Source organism: Apodemus sylvaticus, chromosome 4, assembly GCF_947179515.1.
Source record: "Apodemus sylvaticus chromosome 4, mApoSyl1.1, whole genome shotgun sequence".
In the NCBI taxonomy this organism is placed as follows: domain Eukaryota; kingdom Metazoa; phylum Chordata; class Mammalia; order Rodentia; family Muridae; genus Apodemus; species Apodemus sylvaticus.
In genome coordinates, this window is record NC_067475.1 from 118,682,431 (window position 1) to 118,702,650 (window position 20,220).

The following is a 20,220-nucleotide window of genomic DNA, read 5'->3' on the forward strand; positions in this document are numbered from 1 at the left end:
AATAATATTGCCTGAACATTTCCAATATTAATAAAAACAAATTACATTTTAAGCTCTTTGGAAGATATATTATTGGTGAGTTTTTTGTAGAATAACATTCATGAGCCAAAGTTTGATTATTCTTGTTGCTTTGCATGCAATTGTGAATCTCAGCAGACTTTATACCTGAACCCCAAGTGCTGTTTCCGCCATGGTATAAATGCACTAAAACTAAGCATTTATACAGTGTACATTTCAATTTCTTGTACTAAGGCAGACAATGGCAGAATGACAAAATGATGTCAGGAGTACCTAAGGGCTTTCCAAGGAGGATGTCAGTGTAGCCTGGATACCTAGGGATGCACTCCTGTCTACCTAGTATTCTGAAAGCTCCTTGTGGGTAGCAGTACCTAATCAAATAAGCAAGTTACTTTTTTTTTACATGCTGTAAAATCTCTCTGCTGGTTTAAAGAAAGTCAAAGGGTTGCACGGACTTTGAATGAGCAGTAAAAAGCAAACAGCTGAATGCAATGGAACTCAAATGACTATTTTCTCTGTAGGAAATTTTAAAGACTCTTTGCCTCACATGGTCATAAAGATCTATTTTACACTGAAAGTATTCTAAAACTCCCTTTTGTGTTATGGTGCAACTAAAGCTTTAGGTCATAGATAACACTCCATTGCAGCTACTAGGAAAAAAAAAAGAAAGAAAGAAAGAAAAGAGAAAATGGAAAAAATCACTGTAAAATGGCATGAAATTCAAAAGTAACTAGGAATCATGCTACCCTACTAGTAATTGCCTCAACTGTTCTGTCATGTGACACTTCACTTACCATAGAGAACATAGAAATACTCTGGTTTGCTGAATCTTGTGGACATGGTTCTATGATCGGTTACCTACATAGACGTTGATGTCCTATTGACATCTGTCTTAAAGGAGAAGAGCATAGAAAGATGTAAATGCACTTTAAACCACTTTCCTTTCAAATTCATCAACCTCGTCTTTTCATGACTCATCACAGGCCATGGGCAATGCCCAAGGAAATGAGAACAGCAAAGCTACCATGGAGACCTTCATTGGAATTTCAGGTATTATTACAGATAGGAATGTCCTAGTATGATGATTTGGGATTTATGGCATCCATGAAAAGTAAAGATAAAGGGACAAACATCTTGAAACTACGTCCTTCATTTAAAAATGAAGAGCTAAGGAAAGATTGTCCAAATGGTCCCCCATAAGCAATATTACTCGTGTGTAAAGTCTATAGTTATAAAGGAGTCTGAAGTTCTACTCCACCATCAAACTGAAAATGCCAAGTGAACTTTTTCCATAGTAGGATGATGGGTTTACATGCCTGGGAGAACTATGCCTGCTTTGAATGAATGACACAAGGCAATGTTTTTAAAATATTTTTTTTCTGACATGGAACATACTTTGAACAATAGCATTGTTAGCAGGAGAGTAAAGAGTATAGATCTTCAATAAGAGGAAGGTGCAGAGAGATGGAAGCTGCTATGGTTTGTATTTGAAATCTCCCCCTTTAAGGTGCTGTGTTGGACTATTAGTCTGTTTCTACATCAATGGGCTGAAATCTGTTTGAAACTTTCTGCCAAAATACAATTGTCCTCCTTTAAGGTAACTTTTCAGATGTTTTGTGATAGTAGTGAGAATAATAAGCAAAGCTATGCATGTAAATCCAAATGACTATAAATTTCTTATCCAGGTATAGAGTCTTCAGAATAAAAGAAAATGCTGTTTATAAATATGCCCAGGACTTCCGGCGGCGGGGCGGCGGCAGCGGCGGCGGCAGTGCAGCAGTAGCTGGTCCAGCTGAAGGGCCATCAGCAGTGGAGCCAGGGCGACACAGGGACCAGTTAGGCCCTGCGCCCACAACCACTGACCTTCGCTGACCAGCCGGGCGGCAAGCAGCTGCAGTTGTGCCGCGCCTTTCCTGCACGGAGGCCACTTCAGAACTCGGCCTCCCACCAGTCAGGAGAGGTGCATCCATCTTGGTTCCGGACTCCGGGGATCGGACAGACTGAGGTACACAAACATAATCCGAGGCCAACACCGCGGTGGTCTGAGCCCGACGGGCGTTGGCCTGCACCCAGGCCCTGGGCTGGTCGGGGGGCCATCGGGGTGCCAACCCAGCCAGGGTTTTTTTTTGCCCAGGCCTGTGCGCGCGCCGCCGCCATTTTGCCTGCAGGACGACAGAGAGCGCTGGCGGGCAGACCTGTAACAGGCATAGCCTGAGGCTAACAAAGCAGGGGTCTAGGCCCCAAAAGGCACAGGACTGACCCCAAGGACTGGGCGGCTTGGTGGGCCATCTGTGAGTCAACCCGCCCAGGGGATTGTTAGCACAGCAGACTCTCCCGGAGCTTTCAGGGAGCGCGGGCATGCACGCCCGCCATCCTAGTCACCTGGCAGACCCAATTAACAGTCATAGTCCTAGGGGAACTTTGCTCGGACCTTGGCCTCCCAGGCTTTTGCCTGGACTCAGGGACTGGGCAGCCAGGCTAACCTTGTGTGCGACAGCCCGGTTGGCGGATCGGCTGCCCATCGGAGTGAGCGGAACACAGGAGAGATCACAGCAGCATACACCATCGGCACTCCCTGGGGGTGCACACGGGCTCCATCTGTTCCACAGACACAATCTGGGGCAAGGCCTCAGGCGGGAGCCCTCAGCTCTACTCCCTCCGCTTCCGGATCCAGAGTCTCCAAGTCCTGCAAGTGGCTAGCTGGGCTTCCGGGAGGCCAGCTGGGAGAAGTCAGTGTGCTCCAGTGAATCCAGCGGGCCTCAGCGGGCCTCAGCGGGAACCTTCTGGTGCCTGCTTTGGGATCTGAACAGCCTGGGCAGCAGCACCGTGTCTACAAGCAGTGCAGGAGGTAAGCTGTGCACCAGAGGCCAACTGGGAAGGGGCAGCTTGCACTGATGAGTCCAGCACTGACAAGACAAACTAACACCAGTGAGAACTAGATGGCAAAAGGCAAACGCAGGAACGTCACTAACAGAAATCAAGGCAATATGGCAACATCTGAACCCAATTCTCCTCTACCAACATGTCCTGGTTACTCCATCACACCAGTAAAACAAGATTTGGATTTAAAATCACTGGTCATGATGCTGGTACAGGAACACATGAAGGACATACTTAAAGAAATTCAGGAGAAAATGGATCAAAAGTTAGAAGCCCTTGCAAGGAAAACACAAAAATCATTGAAAGAAATCCAGGAGAATACAAAAGCCAACAAGGAGGAAATGCAAAAAACACTTAAAGAAATACAGGAGAACTTTGGTCAACAGGCTGAGGTCATGAAAGACGAAACACAAAAATCTCTTAAAGAAATACAGGAGAACTTTGGTCAACAGGCTGAGGTCATGAAAAAGGAAACACAAAAATCTCTTACAGAATTACAGGAAAACACAAACATGCAAGTGAAGGAGCTAAGCAAAACCATCCAGGATCTAAAATCAGAAGTAGAAACAACTAAGAAAACTCAAAGGGAGACAACTTTGGAGATAGAAAGCCTTGGGAAGAAATCGGGGGACAGAGATGCAAATATCAACAACAGAATACAAGAGATAGAAGAAAGAATCTCAGATGCTGAAGATTCCATAGAAACCATGGACTCAACAGTTAAAGAAAATGCAAAATGCAAAAAGCTTGTAACCCAAAATATCCAGGAAATCCAGGACACAATGAGAAGACCAAACCTAAGGATTATAGGCATAGATGAGAGTGAAGATTTACAACTTAAAGGGCCAGCAAATATCTTCAATAAAATTATGGAAGAAAACTTCCCTAACCTAAAGAGAGAGATGCCCATGAATATACAAGAAGCCTACAGAACTCCAAACAGACTGGACCAGAACAGAAATACTTCCCGTCACATAATAATCAAAACACCAAATGTTCTAAACAAAGAAAGAATACTAAAGGCAGTAAGAGAAAAAGGCCAAGTAACATATAAAGGAAGACCTATCAGAATCACAGCAGACATTTCACCTGAGACTATGAAGGCTAGAAGGTCCTGGGCAGATCTCATGCAGACTCTAAGAGAACACAAATGCCAACCAAAACTACTATATCCAGCAAAACTCTCAATCACCATAGATGGAGAAACTAAGATATTTCATGACAAAACCAAGTTTACCCAATATCTATCCACACACCCGGCCCTAAAAAGGATAATAGGAGGACAACACCAATACAAGGAGGGAAACTTCACCCTGGAAAAAGCAAGATAGTAACCTTTCATCAAACCCAAAAGAAGTTAAGCATTCAAATTTAAAAAATAACGTCAAAAATGATAGGAAGTAACAATCACTATTCCTTAATATCTCTTAACATCAATGGACTTAATGCCCCAATAAAAAGACACAGACTAACTGACTGGATACGTAAAAAGGACCCTACATTTTGCTGCTTACAGGAAACACACCTCAGTGTCAAAGACAAACACTACCTCAGAGTAAAAGGCTGGAAGACAATTTTACAAGCAAATGGTCTCAGGAAACAAGCTGGAGTAGCCATTTTAATATCAGATAAAATTGACTTTCAACCCAAAGTCATCAAAAGGGACCCTGAGGGACACTTCTTGCTGGTCAAAGGAAAAATACAAAAAGAAGAACTGTCAATCCTGAACATCTATGCCCCAAATGCAAGGGCACCCTCTTTCATAAAAGAAACTTTATTAAAACTAAAAGCACACATTGCACCTAACACAATAATTGTGGGTGACTTCAACACTGCACTTTCCTCAATGGACCGATCAGGAAAACAGAAACTAAACAGGGACACAATGAAACTAATTGAAGCTTTGGACCAATTAGATTTAACAGATATATATAGAACATTCTATCCTAAAACAAAAGAATATACCTTTTTCTCAGCACCTCATGGTACCTTCTCCAAAATTGACCATATAATTGGTCACAAGACAGACCTCAACAAATATAAGAAGATAGAACTAATCCCATGCCTCCTATCATATCACTATGGAGTAAAAGTGGTCTTCAATAGCAACAGAAACAACAGAAAACCCACATACACGTGGAAACTGAACAATACTCTACTCAATGATACCTTGGTCAAGGAAGAAATAAAGAAAGAAATTAAAGACTTTTTAGAACATAATGAAAATGAAAACACAACATACCCAAATCTATGGGACACAATGAAAGCAGTGCTAAGAGGAAAACTCATAGCCCTGAGTGCCTCCGAAAAGAAAATGGAGAGAGCATACATTACCAGCTTAATGACACACCTGAAAGCCCTAGAACAAAAAGAAGCTATTTCGCCCAGGAGGAGTAGAAGGCAGGAAATCATCAAACTCAGGGCCGAAATCAATCAAGTAGAAACAAAGAGAACCATACAAAAAATCAACAAAACCAGGAGCTGGTTCTTTGAGAAAATCAACAAGATAGATAAACCCTTAGCCAGACTGACCAAAGGGCACAGAGAAAGAATCCAAATTAACAAACTTAGATATGAAAAGGGAGATATAACAACGGAAACTGAGGAAATCCAAAAAATCATCACATCCTACTACAAGAGCCTGTACTCAACACAACTGGAGAATCTGGAGGAAATGGACAATTTCCTTGACAGATACCAAATACCAAAATTAAATCAGGACCAAATAGACCATCTAAACAGTCCCATAATGCCTAAAGAAATAGAAGGAGTCATAGAAAGTCTTCCAACCAAAAAATGCACAGGACCAGATGGCTTCAGTGCAGAATTCTACCAGACCTTCAAAGAAGAGTTAACACCAATACTCTTCAAACTATTCCACAAAATAGAAACAGAAGGAACACTACCCAATTCCTTCTACGAAGCCACAATTACGCTGATACCAAAGCCACAAAAAGATCCAACAAAGAAAGAGAACTTCAGACCAATTTCCCTTATGAACATCGATGCAAAAATACACAATAAAATTCTTGCCAACCGAATCCAAGAACACATCAAAACGATCATCCACCATGATCAAGTAGGCTTTATCCCGGGAATGCAGGGTTGGTTCAATATACGGAAATCCATCAATACAATCCACTACATAAACAAACTCAAAGAACAAAACCACATGGTCATTTCATTGGATGCTGAAAAAGCATTTGACAAAATTCAGCATCCCTTCATGCTTAAAGTCTTGGAGAGAACAGGAATTCAAGGCCCATACCTAAACATCGTAAAAGCAATATACAGCAAACTGGTAGCCAGCATCAAACTAAATGGAGAGAAACTTGAAGCAATCCCACTGAAATCTGGGACCAGACAAGGCTGCCCCCTTTCTCCTTATCTTTTCAATATTGTACTTGAGGTACTAGCTCGGGCAATTCGACAACATAAGGAGGTCAAAGGGATACAAATTGGAAAGGAAGAAGTCAAACTTTCATTATTTGCAGACGACATGATCGTCTACCTAAGTGACCCAAAGAACTCCACTAGAGAGCTCCTACAGCTGATAAACAACTTCAGCAAAGTGGCAGGTTATAAAATCAACACAAGCAAATCAGTGGCCTTCCTATACTCAAAGGATAAGCAGGCTGAGAAAGAAATTAGGGAAATGACCCCCTTCACAATAGCCACAAACAGTATAAAGTATCTTGGGGTGACTCTTACCAAACATGTGAAAGATCTGTATGACAAGAACTTCAAGACTCTGAAGAAGGAAATGGAAGAAGACCTCAAAAAATGGGAAAACCTCCCATGCTCATGGATCGGTAGAATCAATATAGTTAAAATGGCCATTTTGCCTAAAGCACTATACAGATTCAATGCAATACCCATCAAAATCCCAACTCAATTCTTCACAGAGTTAGAAAGAGCAATTATCAAATTCATCTGGAACAACAAAAAACCCAGGATAGCTAAAACTATTCTCAGCAACAAAAGAAAATCTGGGGGAATCATTATCCCTGACCTCAAGCAATACTACAGAGCAATAGTGTTAAAAACTGCATGGTATTGGTACAGTGACAGGCAGGAGGATCAATGGAACAGGATTGAAGATCCAGAAATGAACCCACACACCTATGGCCACTTGATCCTCGACAAAGAGGCTGAAAACATCCAATGGAAAAAAGATAGCCTTTTCAACAAATGGTGCTGGTTCAACTGGAGGTCAGCATGCAGAAGAATGCGAATTGATCCATCCTTGTCTCCTTGTACTAAGCTCAAATCCAAATGGATCAAGGACCTCCACATAAAGCCAGACACTCTGAAGCTAATAGAAAAGAAACTGGGGAAGACCCTTGAGGACATCGGTACAGGGAGAAAGTTTCTGAACAGAACACCAATAACGTATGCTCTAAGAGCAAGAATTGACAAATGGGACCTCATAAAATTACAAAGTTTCTGTAAGGCAAAGGACACCATCAAGAGGACAAATCAGCAACCAACAAATTGGGAAAAGATCTTCACCAATCCTATATCAGATAGAGGGCTAATATCCAATATATATAAAGAACTCAAGAAATTAGACTCCAGAAAACCAAACAGCCCTATTAAAAAATGGGGTACAGAGTTAAACAAAGAATTCTCACCTGAAGAACTTCAGATGGCGGAGAAGCATCTTAAAAAATGCTCAACTTCATTAGTCATTAGGGAAATGCAAATCAAAACAACCCTAAGATTTCATCTTACACCAGTCAGAATGGCTAAGATTAAAAATTCAGGAGACAGCAGGTGTTGGAGAGGGTGTGGAGAAAGAGGAACACTCCTCCACTGCTGGTGGGGTTGCAAATTGGTACAACCACTCTGGAAATCAGTCTGGCGATTCCTCCGAAAACTGGGCACCTCACTTCCAGAAGATCCTGCTATACCACTCCTGGGCAGATACTCAGAAGACTCCCCACCATGTAATAAGGATACATGTTCTACTATGTTCATAGCAGCCCTATTTATAATTGCCAGATTCTGGAAAGAACCCAGGTAACCCTCAACAGAAGAGTGGATGCAAAAAATGTGGTATATCTACACAATGGAGTACTATTCAGCCATTAGAAACAATGAATTCATGAAATTCTTAGGCAAATGGATGGAGCTAGAGAATATCATACTAAGTGAGGTAACCCAGTCTCAAAAGGTGAATCATGGTATGCACTCACTATTAAGTGGATATTAACCTAGAAAACTGGAATACCCAAAACATAATCCACACATCAAATGAGGTACAAGAAGAAAGGAGATGTGGCCCCTGGTTCTGGAAAGACTCAGTGAAACAGTACTCAGCAAAACCAGAATGGGGAAGTGGGAAGGGGTGGGTGGGAGGACAGGGGAAGAAAAGGGGGCTTACGGGACTTTCGGGGAGTGGGGGGGCTAGAAAAGGGGAAGTCATTTGAAATGTAAATAAATTATATCGAATAAAAAAAAAGAATAAAGAATGCAAAAAAAAGAATAAAGGATGCAAAAAATAAATAAAATAAAGAATGCAAAAAAAAAATAAATAAATATGCCCAGACCACAGGATGAATCAAGGCAATCCCAGAAAACCTAGAATTTATGATCTTCTTGAAATAATACAGTGAGATTACCATGTGACATGTTCCTGGGGAGGGTTGATAGTACAACTGACAAATGCTCCAACATTAGTTAACCTTAAAAATATATATTCCTGTGGAGAAGAGAGCTCTGGAAAGTGAGAGAATTCAGGCATCTGAAAGATACAAATGAACAAAACCTCCCAAATTAGTGGCATTGGCTGATTACTGTCAAGTTGCCTTCAGAGCTTGTAGGGATAGTGAAAAGCTAAAGGTAAGAGTCAGAGTCCTTTTTGTTAGCTTGAAAAGAGGCTTTTATGTGTTGTGGTAGAAGACTAGACAGTGCTGAGTACTACCTGGAGTTGCAAAGTTCTGAAGACATTTAAATGCTCTATCTCTGAGGATCTATAGTGCTGTTTCAGAACTCACTTTGACTGTGAGACCCTGAAATAAGATGGAATATGCAGATTTTGGCCAAGAATCTTGTCTCTACATTCGTATCTCAGACCCTAAACCTCTCAGAGTTCAGTCTTCCATTGTAGACATGACCTGGAACTATGCACATGACCTGTAACTATGACACTGAGGACATTTATTCTCAGAACAACAGTTTCCGGGGCTTTCTAAGAAGCTCTACTCCAAGATACCAGTTCAGTTGTCAGGAGAAGACATGAAACTCCCATTGCTATAATAAGTTACAGCCGTGGACAGAAGGCTATTCTCCAACCCACAGGTAGTTCATATCTTATGGCACTTTGAAGATCAAATAATTCAGTAGATAAACAATGTATTACTGTATATATTATCAATGAAAAGAAAGATCTGGAAGAAAAAGTAACTGAAATATTTTCTTCAAATTATGAATTTATTTTTCCTTAGGTTTGCATCATATTTTTCAAACCTGGAATATATTTGCAGAACCATTTTCCATCTACACATTTGTGCATTTGTTCTTTCAAACGATAATGATTTGCTGTTAGACATCTAGTAAAAAGTTTCTTGATGTGTAATATTTGAGCTTTCCAGTATACCTTAAATATAGTAATTTCTGTAAATCTTTATGCTTCGGGGGTACTCTCTAATGAAACCATTGTAAATGAAGTTTTATAGTAGCATTTTCTGCCTGTGTGGGTTTTTGTTTGAATTTTAGAATTACTAGATTGCTTTGTATCAGTTTTACAGAAAGATATACTCTGACAGCAATCCTCCTGCCTGTGCTTTAACCTTTAACTGTCTAATTACATTTCCTAGAGTGCATGCCCATAGCCTTCAGGGGAAACTCCATGAGTTCTATTTAAGGGCAATATTCTTAGGATACCATTTGAGAATGTATGTAAAATATCCTCTCCTAACATGCCTAAACTCACTTGTTACTATGTATCGTGTCCTTTATTTGATAGACAACTGGAAGAGTTGGCTTTTGCACTCTTTCAACTGCCGTTAAACCCCAGGCAGTGTTACAAACCTCTATTTTTCCACAATAGCTGCCACAATCTGAAGACTATAATAAGATTTAAATTCCAGGGTTTCAGACTCAAGAGAGAAGGAAAGACTTCACCAGGTCTAAGGACATACCAGATTTTTTGGACTACAGATACTTCAAAACAAGTTCTACTCTCACCAGGAAATCAATGGACTGATTAAAGAATAGTGGACTGTGACAAGCCTCAGTTCTTTATAAGGGGAACTATGCTAATTTAAATAACATTTTTTTGTGCATGTCACAAAAATAAATTGCCATTTCTTATTTGAGAAAAAAATTCAATATTCAACTCTGATATTTTATGGTAGACTCATCTTTTTTTTAACCTATGTAGAATGATGAAAAATACCCCATAAAAACTACTTTCATAAGAGAAAGCAGTGACATCCTCAGGGATACACCTAGTATAAAGGTAGATGTATGATTGTTTAGACAGGATGAGGATTGTTTATGATTTCAACAAAACCTATAGCTGAGGGTCATGTTTTAATTCAGAAACAAACTTATGTGATAATTTGATCATAGGCAATGTGACAGATAGAACTGGAAGGCAGTCTCCAGTTCCAACCATCTGGAAGAACTCAGTCACTAGAATGCTCACAACTCTCCATGAAAATGTATTAGAGTATATTTTGATGATGGCGCACTTATTCTCATTACAAGCAGTGAATCACATTATCCTCCACAAAAATAAATGCTAATTCATTTATTTATGCACCATGGAACATTTTTTGGAGTTCCTGCTTCTCTAGCCATAGGAATGAAAAAAAAAAAAAAGGAGAGGCATACTTATAACTGTAGTATAGGAAAGCTTTCTAGCTCTCCATACCAAGCTGATTAAGAATCTTAGGTGTGTGTGTGTGTGTGTGTGTGTGTGTGTGTGTGTGTATGTGTGTGTGTGTGTTTCTGACATTGTTAAGGACACATAGAAGGAAAAATGTTGTTCATTTTTTTAAATAAAATACAGTTATTTTATAATAGAAGAAACAGGTTTTGTTTGCATTTCAAATGATTTCCCCTTTCCCTGTTCCCCCCTCCCCATAAGTCCATAAGCCCTCTTCACTCCACCCATTCTCCAATCAACCCCTCCCATTTCTCTGTCTTGGTAATCCCCTACAAAGCTGCATCAAGCCTTCCCAGGACAAGGGCCCACTTCTTCCTTCTTGGGAATGATTTGATCTGTTAATTGTGTCTTGGGTATTCAGAACTTCTGAGCTAATATCCACTTATGAGTGATTGCATTCCATGAGTGTTCTTTTGTGACTGGGCTACCTCACTTAGTATGATATTTTCCAGATCCAAACATGTGCCTAAGAATTTCATGAATTCATTGTTTTAATTGCTGAATAGTACTCCATTGTGTAATTATACCACACATTTTCTGTATCTATTCCTCCATTGAGGGGCATTTGGGTTCTTTTCAGCTTCTGGCTACTATGAAAATAGTGGAGCATGTGTCCTTATTGCATGCTGGGAATCCTCTGGGTATATGTCAAGGAGTGGTATAGCAGGGTCCTCCGGAAGTGTCATGCCAAGTTTTCTGAGGAACTGCCAGACTGATTTTCAGAGTGGTTATACCAACTTGAATTCCCACCAGCAGTGGAGGAGTGTTCCTGTTTCTCCACATGCTTGCCAACACCTGCTGTCTCCTGAGTTTTTAACCTTAGCCATTCTGACTAGTGTGAGGTGAAATCTCAGGGTTGTTTTGATTTGCATTTCCCTAATGACTAATGATGTTGAGCATTTTTAAAGATGCTTCTCAGCCATCCGAAGTTCTTCAGGTGAAAATTCTTTGTTTAGTACCCCACTTTTTATTAGGGTTATTTGGCTCTCTGGAATCTAATTTCTTGAGTTCTTTGTATATATTAGATATTAGCCCTCTGTCAGATGTAGGGTTGGTGAAGATCTTTTCCCAATTTGTTGGTTGCTGATTTGTCCTTTTGACAGTGTCCTTTGCCTTACAGAAACTTTGTAATTTTATGAGGTCCCATTTGTCAATTCTTGATCTTAAAGCATAAGCTATTGGTGTTCTATTCAGGAACATTTCCCCTGTGTCCATGTCCTCAAGGATCTTCCGCAGTTTCTTTTCTATCAGTTTCATCCTGGATGAATTAGCTTCTTTTTGTTCCAGAGCTTTCACATGTGTCATTAATCTGCTAGAGTATGCTCTCTCCCTTTCTTTTTGAAGGCACTCAGGGCTATGAGTTTTCCTCTTAGCACTGCTTTCATTGTGCTCTATAGATTTGGGTATGTTGTGCCTTCATTTTCATTAAATTCTAAAAAGTCTTTGATTTCTTTCTTTATTTCTTCTTTGGCCAAGGTATCATTGAGTAGAGTATTGTTCAGTCTCCATGTGTATGTAGGATTTATATTGTTTTTATTGCTATTGAAGACCACTCTTACTCCATAGTGATCTGATAGGAGGCATGGAATTAGTTCGATCTTCTTATATTTGTTGAGGTCTGTCTTGTGATCAATTATATGATCGATTTTGGAGAAGGTACCATGAGGTGCTGAGAAAAAGGTATATTCTTTTGCTTTAGGATGAAATGTCTTATATATATTTGTTAAATCTAAAAGATACAAAGCTTCAATTAATTTCACTGTGTCCCTGTTTAATTTCTGTTTACCTGATCAATCCATTGAGAGTGGAGTGTTGAAGTCACCCACGGTTATTGTGTTATGTGCAAAGTGTGCTTTGAGCTTTAGTAAAGTTTCTTTTACAAATGAGTGTGCCCTTGCATTTGGAGCATAGATGTTCAGAATTTAGAGTTTTTCTTGGTGGGTTTTTCCCTTGACCATTAAAAAGTGTCCTTTCCTGTCTCTTTTGATGACTTTATTGTTAAAAGTCGATTTTATCTGGTATGACAATGGTTATTCTGGGTAGTTTCCTAAGACCATTTGCTTGTAAAATTGTTTCCAAGCCTTTTACTCTGAGGTCGGGTTTATCTTTGACACTGAGGTGTGTTTCCTGTATGCAGCAAAATGTAGGGTCCTGTTTATGTATCCAGTCTGTTAGTCTATGTCTTTTTTATTGGGGAATTGAGTCTATTGATGTTAAGAGATATTAAGTAATAGTGATTATTACTTCCTGTTATTTTTAATGTTATTTTTATATTTGAGTGGTTATCTTCTTTTGGGTTTGATGAAATAAAGCTACTGTCTTGCTTTTTCCAGGGTGTAGTTTCCCTTCTTGTATTGGTATTTTCCCCCTATTATCCTTTGTAGGGCTGGGTTTGTGGAAAGATATTGTGTAAATTTGGTTTTATCATGGAATATCTTGGTTTCTCCATCTATGGTGATTGAGAGTTTTGCTGGGTATAGTAGTTTTGGCTGGCATTTGTGTTCTCTTAGAGTCTGCATGAGATCTGCCTAGGATCTTCTAGCTTTCATAGTCTCTGGTGAGAAGTCTGGTGAAATTCTGATAGGTCTTCCTTTATGTTACTTGGCCTTTTTCTCTTCCTGCTTTTAATATTCTTTCTTTATTTAGTGCATTTGGGGTTTTGATTGTTATGTGAAGGGAGGTATTTCTGTTCTGGTCCAGTCTGTTTGGAGTTTTGTAAGCTTCTTGTATAATCATGGGCAACTCCCTCTTTAGGTTAGGGAAGTTTTCTTCCATAATTTTGTTGAACATTTTGCTGGCCATTTTAGTTGTAAGTCTTCACTCTCATCTATACTTATAATCCTTAGGTTTGGTCTTCTCATTGTGTCCTGGATCTCCTGGATGTTTTGGGTTACAAGCTTTTTGTTTTCTGCATTTTCTTTGACTGTTAAGTCAATGGTTTTTATGTTATCTTCAGCATCTGAGATTCTTTCTTCTATCTCTTGTATTCTGTTATTAATATTTGCATCTATGGCCCCTGATTTGTTGTCAAGGTTTTCTGTCTAAAAGATATCTACCTTTGTGATTTCTTAGCTGTTTCTACAACTGTTTTTAGATCCTGGGTGGTTTTGCTCAGTCCCTTCACTTGTTTGTGTTTTCCTTTACTTCTTTAATAGATTTTTGAGTTTCCTCTTTCATGATTTCTGCCTGTTGACCTAATTTCTCCTGTATTTCTTTAAGTGATCTTTACATTTCCTCTTTATTGGCTTCTATCTGTTGACCCAAATTCTCCCTAATTTCTTTTCTTTTTTTTTTTTTTATGGTTCCTACTATGTCTTTTTCTTTTTTCTTTTTAAATTGAGTATCTTCTTCATTCACATTGTCAATGGGTAAAACCTTTCCCAATTTCCCCCCTCCCAAAATCTCCCCTCCCCAAAGATTCCCTACCCCTCCTCCCACCCCCTGCCTCATGTATATGCCCCTCTACCCAACACACTCCCACCTCTCCCCCACCCCTAATCCCCTGTCTGTTTCCCTTTGTTGGGGCCTCTATTGACCCTTTACCTGACCAAAGACCACTCCTCCCACTGATGCCCAGCAAGGCATTCCTCTGCCACAGTTTTGGCTGGAACCATGTGTATCCCTTAGCTGATGGTTCAGTCCCTGGGAGTCTTGGGGTGTCTGGGTGTCCGAAGTCATTGTTTTTCCCATGGATCTGTAAACCCCTTCAACTCCTCCGGACCACCCTCCAGATCCTCCATTGGGGACCCCAAGCCCAGTCCAATAGTTGGTTGCTAGTTTCTGCCTCTGTTTTAATAGGGCTCTGGCAGGGCCCCTCTGGAGACAGCCATGGCATGCTCCTTTTGGTACATGCTTCTTGTCATAGTGTCAGGATCTGGTGACTGTTTATAGGATGAATCCCCAGGTAGGGCTGTCTTTGGGTGGCCTTTACTTCAGACTCTGCTCCACACATTGCCTCCCTTATTTCTCCTGTGAGTATTTTGTTCCCTTTTTCAAAGGAATCAAAGCACCCTCCCTTAAGTCCTCCTTCTTCTTGCTCTTCCTGTGCTGGGTGAATTGTAAATTGTTTATTTTTAGCGTTTGGACTAGCATCAACTTATTAGTGGGTGCATACCATGTGTGTTCTTTTGTGGCTGGGTTACCACACTCAGGATGACATTTCTAGTTCCATCCATTTGCCTAAAAATTTCATTAATACATTGTTTTTAATAGCTGAATAGTACTCCATTGTGCATATGTAACACAGTTTCTGTATCCATTCCTCTTTTGAGGAACATCTGGGTTCTTTCCAGCTTCTGGCTATTATAAATAAGGCAGCTATGAACATAGTGGAGCATGTGTCCTTATTACATGTAGGTGCACCTTCTGGTTATATACCCAGGAGTGGGATAGCTGTCTCCCTAATTTCTTTAAGTGATGTTTGTGTTTCCATTGTAAGGGCTTCTAATTTATTCATGTTCCCCTGTGTTTCTTTACAAGATTTATTGATGTCCTTTTTGTGTTCCTCTAACAACATCATGACCAGTGATTTTAAATCCAAAATTTTTTTGTTGGTGTGTTGGGGTATCCAGGACTTGCTGATGTTGGAGAATTGGGCTCAGAAGCTACCATATTGCCTTGATTTCTGTTAGTAAAGTTCCTACGTTTGCCTTTTGCCATCTGGTTATCTTTGGTTGGTGCTGCTGTTACTGTCTGGTGCTTGAACCTCTTGTGATCCTGTAAGACTCTTTCTGTACCACTGGATAACTGGGTTTCCCCTGGCACAGACTGCTGATGTGCTGCCCTACTCTTGGGTGCTGTTGGAGCCCTGGTGTGCCTTGTCCCAAGCAATGCTATACTAGGGTTGCCTCTGTGTACCTAGCATTGCCTGTCTGGTCTGCCTGGTAGTGAAGATGGTGGATGCTGTGAGGACCTCCTTCAAGCACAAATCAGTCTGCAGGGCAAATGGCCCAGGACAAGGCTTGCTGCCAGATTTCAAATGTTTTGCTGATTCTGGTTCTCGAATGCCCTGCTTCTATCAAATAACCTGCTCCTGTCCATTCTCGAGAGAGTATCAGGAAGTAGGATCTTCCCTCTGCCACATGTGGCACAGGTCTACCACATCTGGTGGAATGGGAAAGTGGAGATTAACCTCCTCCTGCTGGTTCTCTAGAGCGTATCAGGAAGTGGGATCTTCCCCATGTCAGATGTGGCACAGGTCTCTGGCTGAGCTGGCTGCTCTCTCACAGGAGCCAAGATTGTGTGGACCTCAGACCGCAGTGCTCCCTCTATCTTTGGGACTCCCAACATGTTTGCTCTCCTTCAGGACATGTGCCCACATGCAAGACATGTGCCCAGACAGCAGCAGAACTGCCCAACTCCTGCGTGCAGAAGGAACCCAGTTGGCCTGGGTCCCAAGTGATCTCTCACTCTAGTGTTCCCTGTGTACTTGGCCAAGCTGGCCACCTGGTCACAGGAGCCAGGATGGTGGCAACCTCAGACCACAGGGCTCCCTTTAACTGTGGAACTCCCTGCAGGTCATACACTTCTCCTCAGGACATGCGCCCAGGCAGCTGCAGAGCCACCAGCTCCCACATGCAGAAGGAACCCAGGCGGGCTGTGTCCCAAAAGATCCTTCACTCTGGTTTTCTCTGCGTACCTGGCTAAGCTGGCTGCTCTGTTACAGGAGCCAAGGTAGTGGCGACCTCAGACCAACAGATTTTGTATAGCAAACATACAGATTTTGTATGAATATAATAAATATATAATTAGGTTAAGTTTAAGTTGATGTGTAAACGGAAAGAACAGTGGATGTTTATGATAAATAAGAAAGAAATGTCAGTGACAGGATTTATCCAGGCTAGTGTGGAAACATGGGACAGGGAATGATTTACTCTCAGATTTCTTCTTAGAAATAATAATAATAAAAAATTCCAGAGCAGCAAATGCAAAGAGAAAATGGAGGGTTGGACCTCAGCATTGGTGTACTCAATATGTTTCTAGGAAATCCAGTGGAAATATTTAGTACTCTTTTGGACATATACTCACTAGAATCGAGAACTGTACTGTATGGTCTAGACAGCGAGGAGATTTAGTAGGTAAAAGTCTGTTTCCAAAATACAAGGGGTTGATTTTAGTTCCCTAAAGAGTTAGTTAAGAAAAAACAAAGCAAAGCAAACCAAACCAAACCAAAATACAAAACCACCACCAGCAAACATCATTCCCATGAAGAAATTAGAATCTAGGCAAGTAACAAAAGTAAGAATAACCAGGAAGGTACACAGTCCTTGTTTGTATGGATGCAGAATGTATAAGAAGAGGGGCTTAAATTCACCTCACATTTATGCTAGATAAGAATAAATCCACTGAATCCAACATTTACATCTTTTCATAAATTCCCCAGCAGTGCTGGGGTAGGTGCTAGATCACTGTGATTCATGAATTGCTGGTAGAGATGTGAAATGTTACCTCAGGGTACAAGACTGTGATGGAAGAAAACAAATATCATGTATTAAAAAACATCATTTTAAAAGTTGGAACATTGCAATGGTAATAGTAAAAGAGGAAGAAACAGGTAGAGAGAAAGTAATTTCTAGCAAAGGAGAAAAGAGCAAAAGATGAATGAAATATACATTTTAGATGAGAACTAAATACTATGTAGAAGTAAATCTTTGATGAGAGATTAAAGGAGAAATATAGCTGTAGATTAATCATAACACATATAGACTTACAGGAATTTTAATGATTAAAGTAAAGTTGGCAATGATCTTTATAGGATATGATGAAATCCCATGTTATCCTCCCCCAAAAGATCTATAAAGCAAGTCATGACTTTTTATATCAAGGTAGATTTTATTTATTTATTTTTATCAGTTACATTATTTACTTACATTTCAAATGTCATTCCCCATCCCATTCCCCCTTTTTGCTCTCCCCACATCCACCCATTCACCTACCTACTCCCTTCTGACTGTCCCAGCATTCCCCTATGCTGGGACATTGAACCTCCGCAGGACCAAGGGCTTCCACTCCCACTGATGCCAGAAAAATATAGAACACATCAGAAATTTGTGTGTCATACATGCGCAGGGGCCATGTCAATCTTCTCTGTATAGTTACAATTTTAGTATATGTACTGTCTAAGAGAGCACTCAAAGCAGATTTTAAATAGTTTCTTTGTCATTTGTCATTGAGATTCTTCAGCATATGATTATAAATGCTGGGAACTAGGATCAGTTTATTGATAATAAATTTAATATTGACCTTTTCAGATTAATGGTACAAATATGTATCATATATATATATATATATATATATATATATATATATATCCATGTACTATGTATTTATACAGAAATAACTACATAAAATTGCTTTTCATATTCACCATGTGCATTTTTTTCAACTATTAAATGGGTAAATGCAAATGTATTTATAGAGCATGTTAATGTACATCTCATTTGGTAATGTGACTTTAATAAGCAGTAGACCTGAAAAAAAAGTATGTTTTTGCATCACTAGTTTAGGGCTATTTTAACTCTGTTATATTCTTTCTCACCCAGAGAGGGAGAATGTCTGTTAAATCTTTTTCTGCTATCAGCAGGGGTATATCTAATGAATGTTAACCAAGAAATATTTTTTAAAAAGAGAAAAGGAAGCTTAAAACACCACAGAATTTGAAATGACTCAGTATGAAACTTTGCACATGAATATACTCATTATTCTTTTCAATCATCTTCTTTACTTTTCTGAGGGAATTTGTTGAGACATCTTTTGAAATGCTGCATTTGACACACAAAATCCAAAATGCTTCATTTAAGACAGTTCCAAATCTAATCATACTGCCAAATAAATGTTAACAAAAGTATAATATTGCTCCATACCTTAATACATTTCCCATATGGTGCTGCTCTTTAAACAAATTAGACATCTTTTTTTCATTTTCTTTACATTTTCATTTGAAAACAAAATTTCTTGATTTGTAGTAAATCTCTTGATTTGGATAGTTACCTAGGGGAGAATGCCTTTAGAATCTTAGAATAACAGGTCCACACAGATAATATAATGTTGCAAATCTTATGTGCCTATAGGGAGACTGATTAGCTCTGTTAACAGATGGGAAAATATAAATTTGTTTATTGTTGGAGTGGATATATGGGTCAATCTTGCTAATTGTAATAAAGTAAAAGGAATGAAGAGCAAAATGTAAAAAGTAGAGTAATGTAAATCTGTGCTCCCAAGCCATTCATATTTTATACCAGAATAAACTTCTGATCACTTTCAAGGTGAGAGCAAAATCAATCAATCAATCAATGAATCAATCAATCAAACTAATATAAATGAGTACTTTGTAAAATACCATTTGATTGTTAGCAAATTTGGCACATACTGCCAACAGTCTCCCTTCCTTTTGTCTAGAAACACTTTATTCTTTAACAAGTTGTAGTAGTAACTTTGGAAGTCTGAGATTTTATTGTGATTGCTATCTATGAATTTGGTTTTGCTCAAATTCATAATGTAAAAGCAAGACATGTGGCTTTTGCATTAAAGACAAGCGCTTGTTCTAGCCAAAGTAATGATGTCTACATGGACTTCACTTATCCCAAGAGTCACAGTGACATGCAAATGGGCTCATGTGACTTGTTTATATAACCTTAGAAACCTAGCTCTTTTATAGTAGAGAACAAGAATGATTTCTCTTCCTCCTATGGGATTATTAACTGTTGTAATCTACAAAAAGTAGTCGATTTCTTTGCAGTACAAAAAGACACTACTTGTAATTAACCTACAAAAACAAAAATTCAAATTTTTCAAAATATTTCAGAAAAGACACTTCCAGAAGATCCTGCTATACCAATCCTGGGCATATACCCAGAGGATTCCCCACCATGTAATAAGGATACATGCTCTACTATGTTCATAGCAGCCCTATTTATAATTGCCAGATGCTGGAAAGAACCCAGGTATCCCTCAACAGAAGAGTGGATACAAAAAATGTGGTATATCTACACAATGGAGTACTATTCAGCCATTAGAAACAATGAATTCATGAAATTCTTAGGCAAATGGATGGAGCTAGAGAACATCATACTAAGTGAGGTAACCCAGACTCAAAAGGTGAATCATGGTATGCACTCACTAATAAGTGGTTATTAACCTAGAAAACTGGAATACCCAAAACATAATCCACACATCAAATGAGATACAAGAAGAAAGCAGGAGTGGTCCCTGGTTCTGGAAAGACTCAGTGAAACAGTATTTGGCAAAACCAGAACGGGGAACTGGGAAGGGGTGGGAGGGAGGACAGGGGAAGAGAAGGGGGCTTACGGGACTTTCGGGGAGTGGGGGGGGGCTAGAAAAGGGGAAATCATTTGAAATGTAAATAAATTATATCAAATAAAAAAAAAACTTGTAAGCAAGTATGAAGCACACAAAGAATGAAAAAA

The 20,220-nt window shown here is 39.6% G+C and overlaps 1 non-coding gene and 1 pseudogene across 1 annotated transcript; one reads left to right on the forward strand and one right to left on the reverse strand.

The window, feature by feature from the left end:
• The first annotated feature begins 1,004 nt into the window (after window positions 1–1,004).
• LOC127683698 (iron-sulfur cluster assembly enzyme ISCU, mitochondrial-like) overlaps window positions 1,005–20,220 on the forward strand; it is a 45,140-nt pseudogene continuing 25,924 nt past the window's right edge.
• On the reverse strand, window positions 17,819–17,925 carry LOC127683822 (U6 spliceosomal RNA). The gene has a single exon (XR_007977624.1). It is a non-coding gene; the product is annotated as a U6 spliceosomal RNA (small nuclear RNA).